The 8,447-nt window shown below is 41.4% G+C and overlaps 1 pseudogene; it reads left to right on the top strand.

Moving 5' to 3' along the window:
• The first annotated feature begins 1,561 nt into the window (after positions 1-1,561).
• The window catches only part of LOC108794616, a 24,820-nt pseudogene continuing 17,934 nt past the window's right edge, over positions 1,562-8,447 (top strand).

Below are 8,447 nucleotides of genomic sequence, written 5' to 3' on the forward strand. Positions count from 1 at the left end.
GTTGGTTTTCGTCCCCCCCCCCCCCAATCTCCTTCTTTTCTAGCTCTAAGTATGTGTGTGTGTATATATTGTACAGGACACCAGAAGATGGGTCCTGGGAGAGGTGTATATTTCCCTTTGTTCGGGTTGTGGTCCCTTTAATGGGTTAACACCTGCTGCAGGAAGTGTGTTCAAAAGGATAGGAAGAGGGAGAGAGAGAGAGAGAGGCAGGCACTGATTAATGTGTGCAGACAAGGCTGTGGAGGAGACTAAGGTACTGGTGCTGTGAAACAGCTGAACTTTACTGGGAGCCTGTGGGCTGTGAGAAACTCTAAGGGGGTGATTTACTAACCTAAACACACGCACGCACTAGGTGTGTATGATTTTTACACAGCAAAACGTATTTATCAACCAAAAAGTCTCTAAAAGCATATTTTCACTAATGCCATATATGGAAAAATCATGCACATGATGAATATATAATGCTGCTTCACAGTTTAGACAAAAATGGTTAGCTCATGCATTTACATTCCTGCATTCATCAACGCAAGCAACACAACATAGAGCTAATTTACACAACATCACCTTGCAAATTCATGCTTGGCTTTGCACAACACACCTGCTGGGTGTGTACACACTACAAAGGTGTTTAGATTCCACCCATAGATCATGCTGGGAGGGAACACACTACAGAGGTGTATACATGTTCGTGGTGTGTTTATAAGGTTAATAAATCGACCCCTAAGGATAAGAGTGTGATAACCTTGTGGACTGAAACCATCCACGCTGGGGAGGCTATTGTTATTTTTTTGCTGTTCTGAAGAAAGCAAATGGTACAGTTTATCATTTCTATGCTGAAGAAAGCAATATTTTAAGTTGTTTTGCTGTACTGAAGAAAGAAATGACTGTTTATGTTGCTGCTGTGGAAAATAAAATGCAATTTGTCTGATATAGCCTGTGTCCTGCGGTCCAGCTAATTCCCCAAACATCACTATATCTATCTATCTATCTATCTATCTATCTATCTATCTATCTATCTATCTATCTATCTATCTATGTGGATATATCTATATTTATAGAGCAAAACAATATGCAGACCAAATTCCTCTGCTTTATTACAGTCAATAAGGTGCACAATTTAATGAATCTGTCTGTGTTTTGGGAAAAGCTAATAAAAGAGAAAACATCTTCGCTGCACCAATCCTCAGCAGTGGAGACTCAGAGTCCAGTACCAAGATTTGGAATATAGTGTTTTCCAAATTTGAAAATTAAAACTAGTACAGTAGAGCTCATTTAATATATGTACTTTTTTAATATAAATTAAAGAAACCATGTAGGTTGTCTGAAAATCCTAGCCAGAAGACCCCTGTAAAAGAAGAAGCTGAATACAAACCTCTATGGCAGGCAGCATGTGAAATGTCTCCTTAGGTTTGTTAAATTCTCTTTATGCATTGTCACTATTCTATGATTCTATAATAGTTTATTTCTTTTTTTTTTTTCAGGGATCCACCGTAATTTGTACATTTTCCATTTAAGCAGTCTGAAAATCTACTACTGCTCAGTTGTTATTCGTTAGCACATGATGAATCGCAGAGGAGACAAGCTATATGAGTACTCAGAGTGTGAGAGAAGCTTAATTTCAAAGTCACTTCTTACAGTTCACCAGAAGATTCATATTGAAGAGAAACCATTTGATAAGACACATTTTACTCCACACCAGAGGAGCCACACAGGAGAAAAGCCGTTTAGATGTTCAGAATGTGACAAGTGCTTCACTACTAAGGGAGATCTTACTAAACACCAGAGGATTCACACTGGAGAGAAACCTTTTCGATGTTCAGAATGTGACAAGTGTTTCACAGCAAAGGGGAATCTTACTGTTCATGTGAGGACTCACACTGGAGAGAAACCATTTAAATGTTCAGAATGTGAAAAGTGCTTTGTAATTAAGAGAAATCTTATTGTTCACCAGAGGACTCATACGGGGGAGAAACCATTTAAATGTTCAAAATGTAAAAAATACTTCACAACTCAGAGACATTTTACAAACCACCAGAGGATTCACACAGGAGAAAAGCTCTTTCAATGTTCAGAATGTGACAAGTGCTTCGCAACTAAGGGACATCTTACTGTTCACCAGAGGATTCACACTGGAGAGAAGCCATTTCAATGTTCAGAATGTGAAAAGAGCTTCACAACTAAGGGAGATCTTACTAAACACCACAGGGTTCACACTGGAGAGAAGCCATTTCAATGTTCAGAATGTGAAAAGTGCTTCTCAGTTAAGGCACATCTTACTAAACACCAGATGACTCACACTGGAGAGAAGCCATTTCAATGTTCAGAATGTGACAAGGGCATCACCCAAAAGCAACATCTTAATGAGCACCACAAGATTCACACAGGAGAGAAACCATATAGATGTTCAGAATGTGACAAGAGCTTCTCGCTAAGGCAAACTCTTACTGATCACCAGAGAATCCACTCAGGAGAGAAACCTTTTAAATGTTTAGAATGTAACAAGAGCTTCATGCAAAAAACGACTCTTATTCAACACCAGAAGATCCACAAAAGAAAAGAGCTTTTTTGATGCTCTGAATGTGAGAATCACTTCATACAATAGATAAATCTGTTTGGACACCAGAGAAATTACCAAGGAGAGAAGTCCTATCCATATTCTGAATGTTATACATTTCAGATTATAGAAATATCTAATTTTATCAGTTAGGCTCTTCTGAAGACATGAGCTTAGGTCTAATCCAAAGACACATTGCGGTTGATTTACTTAAGAAGTAGAGGTTGTTGATTTTCCGATCTGTATGTTCACTTAGCTGAGTTTGCTGTTCACTTTGAATACCCAATCATGTACAAGGGAGTTTAAAAAAATCAGAATTTTGGCTTTTACTTATTTGAATAATAGAATTGATAATTTTCCTCATTCACTGAGCTGAATTGATCATATAATGTGCAGAGTGAACATACACTATTTATTTAGTAAAACAAGCCCATTTCAGTGTACTATTCCTACATAGGAGATTTTTAGGTGATATTAAATTCTACTCATTCATTTTTTTTCTAGCCCTATGCACAATATTAAATTTTTGCACATATCTTTGTTTTTTTTAATACTGGTAGATTCCTCGCATCACCTTTCACCATCTCGTGGAGTCAATGCCAAGAATAATCGCCGCAGTATTGAGGGCAAAAGGTGGCCCAACGAAGTACTGATGGGGTGATCATAATAATCTGGCCACTCAGTGTATATACACAGAGCATATAAACACACATAGTTTAAACAAAGTGTATCTGGTTATTCCTTTGTTTAAGTTACTGAGCTCTGTAAACAATGGGCTTTAACGGATGAGCTTTACGGGAACTAGGGTATAAAAAGTAAACCTTCTGGCTGGATTGAATATTATGCATTTTTTATATAATACTGTATATTTTACCTGTAAAAAAAAGTCCTGACTCTTGCAAATAAAATCAATACATTTTTCAAACCATTATTCATTTTAATTAAGCTTATAGAAGGAATGTAAAATATTTAGCTACTCTTTCTGGTCAGGGCTAAAAAAAAAGTATTTTTGTTTTTTTCTTTCTTTTTGTCTTGAAACTTAAATTTTGCCTTCAGTTATTTGGAATAATAACCACCTCCCCTCCATGGCCATTTTGTGAATGGCCAGACGGGAGCCTCGCAGGAGCGGGAGGGCGTCATAAGACGTCCTGGCACTCCCCCCCGCTCATGTGCGGCATTTAGCGCGCACACAAGTGGGGAAACTGCCAGCATGTAAACAGCCAGGGATATCTGTTTACATTCAAGTGATCAGGCATCTCTAAAGTACCTCCGCCGGCGCCGCCACTGCCGGTCCCGAGATCTGCTGTGCCCGGTACGGCTGAGACCGGCACAGTGATGCTCTCAGTGGAGATCCAAGGGAGTTCAGTACACAATCTCCATTTGATCTCTTCTCTGTCCCTGAATGCAGGAAGTGATGTATATTACATTACTTCCTGCATGCAGTGTCACTCTCTGGTACAGAACACCAGTGAGAAGCTGATGAAGCAGATATCTGCTTCATCAGCTTCTCTGGGGGTCCCTAGGTGACATTAGGGGTCTTAGAGACCTATGATGTCTTCATAAAGAGGACCATTCATGTAAATTGGCTATCACATAGGGGATTTCTTAGTTCCCTATGTGATAGCAATATAGTTAAGTGTAAAAAAAAAGTTTAAAAAAAATGAAAGCATAAAAAAATGAAGAAGCTAAATAAATAGTCACAAATGAAAAAAATGTAAAATAACACAACATTTTTTTAAAAGTCTCCTGCACCCCCACATACACACGCAAACATGCGCTGGGTGTGCCAACATGCGAAAATGACGATTCCACCTATTGTGTCGCACATGTTACATATCGCCGCGAATGTCGGAATGAGAGCAATTAGGACCATCAATCACATAACACTAAACTGATGAGCAGTTAAAGCATTTAAAGCGTCGCCTATGGGAAATTTTGGGTGTGGTCATTTTCTAAGAGTTCGCGGGCGCACGCAATTTTAAAGCTTGACATTATACCCGACAAGACCCTGTCTTTTATGTTTTACCAAAAAATTGGGGTGATAACAAATGTTTCATAACATTTCATAGGGAAATTTTTTTTTTATAAAATGTAGGGTATTTAGTGTCAGAGCAGGGACTCTTCCCTTTTGCCTTTGTCCCTCTTGCATATTTCCCTCTTTTCCTGTCTGATGCAACCGTTGTCACTAGAAAAGAAAGTAATGGAAAATCTTATGCCCTAAGAGTGGTAGAACCAAACATAGGGTAATATTTTGTTTTGACTGGAATAAAAGTTTAGTTTTGTTGGGTTCTCTTTAATGTAATCACAACTCTTAAGACCTGAATAACAGTGATTTCTGTCTTCGCCTTACCTCCTTCCCCATGCATCAGCTAAAATCAGCCTTACATCAGCTGCCTTAGGTCAGCTGATCCAACATCTGGATCGGCTGAGCAGAACCTCTGGCAGTTCACTCGCTGCTGTTTGCCCCCTATTCTCATAGGGGGCCTAACATCAGTGAGTGAATAGCCGAGTGCCACCGAACAGCATTCGACTCGGCTATTCTGCTCGCTACCTCTCAGATAGTGAGCAGAATAAAAAAAAATAAAACACAAGAAAAAAAATTAGAAAATTATTTAAATAAATGTAAATAAAAGAAAAAGTAAAAAAAGTAAAGAAAATATGAAAACAATGTAAAGAAAAGAAAAAAAAACAATACAAAACGTAGAAAAGTAAGGCGGGACCCCAAGTTAAAAATAAAAAAAAAGTGTGTGGGGTTCCCCTCCAAAGTCATATCGGGCCTTTTAGGTCTGGTAAGAATTTTAAGGAGGAACCCCACACCGACAAATGGGGAAAAAAGTATATATATATATATGGACATGCAATGTACACACACACACACACACACACACACACACTGTATGTAACATGTGCACTGAGTGCATGCACATACAGATAGTATATATGTGTGTGCATGCATTGTATGTATGTGTGTGCATACAATATACAGGTGCATGCAATGCACATATACATGTGTATTATATACACGATATATGTGTGTGTGTGCATGTATATGCAATGCACATACAAGTGCATATCCGTGCACAAACATGTGCGTATCCATGCACATACATGTGTGTATTTATGCATATACATGTGCATAGGAGTATAACTATGTGCATGTGTGGATATGCATATAAATGAACAAATATATTGATATACATCTCTCTCTCTCTCTCTCTCTCTATATATATATATATAGATGCAACATTAAACATATACCACTACCAGTCAGCAGGGCAAATATGTACTGCTGACAGTTGTAGTTCCCCTTACCATGTCCAATAGGCTCATCCAGCATTAAATTAATTATAATCCTCAAGCAATTTATGATGTATGTAGTGTAGGAAATGCTTTATCATTATGAACATCAATCTGTGCCTTTTGGGGGCCTTACCAAGGAGCCAATTAACCTTCCTACATGTCTTTGGAGTGTGGGATGAAACCCTTGCAGAAATGTCCTAGGTGGGATTTGAACCAGGGAGTTAAGTGCTGTAGGGCAGTTGTTCTAACCCCTAAGCCACAGAAAGGGTTCAGGGGACTAACCTGGCGTCTGTTGCATCGGCTGGGGTGAAGAAAGACTATATCCTGGAAGAGTTGATATATTAGTGAAAAGTAGAGAAGAAAGAAACTGAGTTGAGCTGATCTCAAAAGGAAATAAACAACATTAGAAAAAACAGTCATTATGACTAACCATAGGAGGTTAGTAACCTCTTTTAGAACAAGTGCATAAACAATGTTGAAACAACTCCATGTGGTAGGAATATTACCATCTCCTAAGGTTATTAGTTGACACACTTTATCTACCTATAGTTTTGAAGACTATAATATAGCCCACTATGTAATCAGAATGAGGGGTGGATGAGGATGAACTACACTCTAATGCTACTCCAGCACCGTGTATAGTACAGATTTAAACAGAACCAGTCATCTAGGCGTCTGCGCCTGGAACCGCTCTAGAGAGTTGCTAATAAGGTACAGCCCAACAGCTAGTTTATGGAGATTGGGTGAGTGATGCGTCCTGGGCCTCAAAGCAAGGGCCATGCTAGATAATTCTCTAGCCTATTGCCCAACGAACACTTGGGTCACTTATGTAGGCCTAATTGGGTTAACAGTTAAAGTCATTGTCCCAAATGTTGTCGATGCCCTACTGCTCTATGGAGGGTATAAAGGAGGAAACTACACTCAGCTCAACTCCACCTAATACAAAAGTTTGCCGACTCTGGCAGTCAATGATTGGGGGAAATCACCGGCCTCAGCGCGGGCGTCTCGGAGTCTAAGTATCTCTACAATGTGGAGGCCTGCACTAGGGAGTAGGTGTGGTCACGTCCAGCCGGACATTCCGTTTGCCTGGTGTGACCTTTTGCCAAGCAGCAGGTTCTTGACCCAGCTTGGGCAGGGGGTCCCAGCCCACAAGGACTGGACATACCAGGCAAAGATCTGCCCAGAAAGCCGGTAAATCCTCTGGGACCTTTTAAGGTGGAGCTTTTTCCGTCTCTCCGTGCAGTAAGGCTAAACGGGTAGCCCCAGCGGTAAGGGATGTTGTCGTCTCGAAGTAGTGTCAATAGTGGCTGCAGTAGAAGTCTTTGCTGTAGCATGTACCACGAGAGGTCTTGGTATATCTGGAGAAGAGTTCCCTCAAAGTCAATGTTCGGCATGTTGCGGGTTTTCCGCAGTATTTCCTCTTTAACCGAAAAATAGTGAAGTCTGCAGATTACGTCTCTTGGAGTAGAGGACGATCCTCTCGGGCGTAGTGCTCTGTGAGCTCGGTCTAACTCCAGTTTTTCCAAGTATTGAACAGTAGTTGCAGTTTTGACTGAAGGTCTTCCGGTCCGTCTGCTTCAGGTAGACCTTTAATTCTCAAATTATTTTGACTACCTCTATTATGGAGGTCTTCCACTCTGCGTTGTAATTCCCTAATTTCAAAGGAATGGTCAACATACTGAGATTGAAGCTTATGGACCTCCTTCTTTGTTGTCTGAAGATCCTCATCTACATCTGTCACCTGTTGGGCTAATTGCCAAAAGTCTTTACGAAGTGACTGTATCTCTGTTTTACAAGTTGTCCTAACTTCCTGTATTAGGAGCCGGAAATCTTTCTTTGTGGGAATGTGTTTACCGTATTCCCGCCAGGAAGAGTAGTCTACGTCATCCGCTTCTGACGAAGATTGTGCATCTGCCAATTCTTTATTATGGTTTGGAGCTGGTGGCTCATGAAAGTCTTGCCTATGGGCAGAGTGTACAGGCATATTCTGCAATTGTGCAGCTTGCTGTGTAGCCGCTAGATGGCGCTGTGGCGTAGTGAGTGGAGGATGAGGTTGGTCCTGCTGATCATTGTGTGAGCGCTGGTGGGCAGGGGATCGCTGGTTACTGGAGTCCCCGGCTTTTTGCTCTCTGTCTGCGGCCTAGGTGCTTTCGCCGGCTGAAGGGCTCATGATTGTGAGGGCTCCCGGGAGCAGATCCTTCAGGCTCAAAGGTATGGCAGCCACGTCCCCCCCTGAGTGATCCAGCGTGGGTGGTCCCTTAGACCCTATGTGGGTAGGTGATGGCCATATTGCGTCTCTCCACTCCACACCCCAAGTACTGCTTCCTCTGAGTCTCCTGCAGATTCTCGGCGCTCCATGGGGGATCCGCCATGCTGAGACATCCGGGTGCCTGGCGATCCCAATGAGGGAGACCGCGATAGATCCGAGTCCTCCTGCATGTGTGGTGAGCGTTTCCGCAGCATTTGATCCTCCACGAGGCGTCCGTTGTTCCGGCGGCGGCGCCATCTTGTTTGCCTGGGTCCACTGTGGAGCGCTCGGGTCAAAGAATGATGTGATCGTCTGTGGCGGGGGTTTTTTTTTGTTTTTTTGGCT

The sequence above is a fragment of the Nanorana parkeri genome, unplaced genomic scaffold, assembly GCF_000935625.1.
Source record: "Nanorana parkeri isolate BGI_ZX_2015 unplaced genomic scaffold, ASM93562v1 scaffold874, whole genome shotgun sequence".
NCBI lineage: Eukaryota > Metazoa > Chordata > Amphibia > Anura > Dicroglossidae > Nanorana > Nanorana parkeri.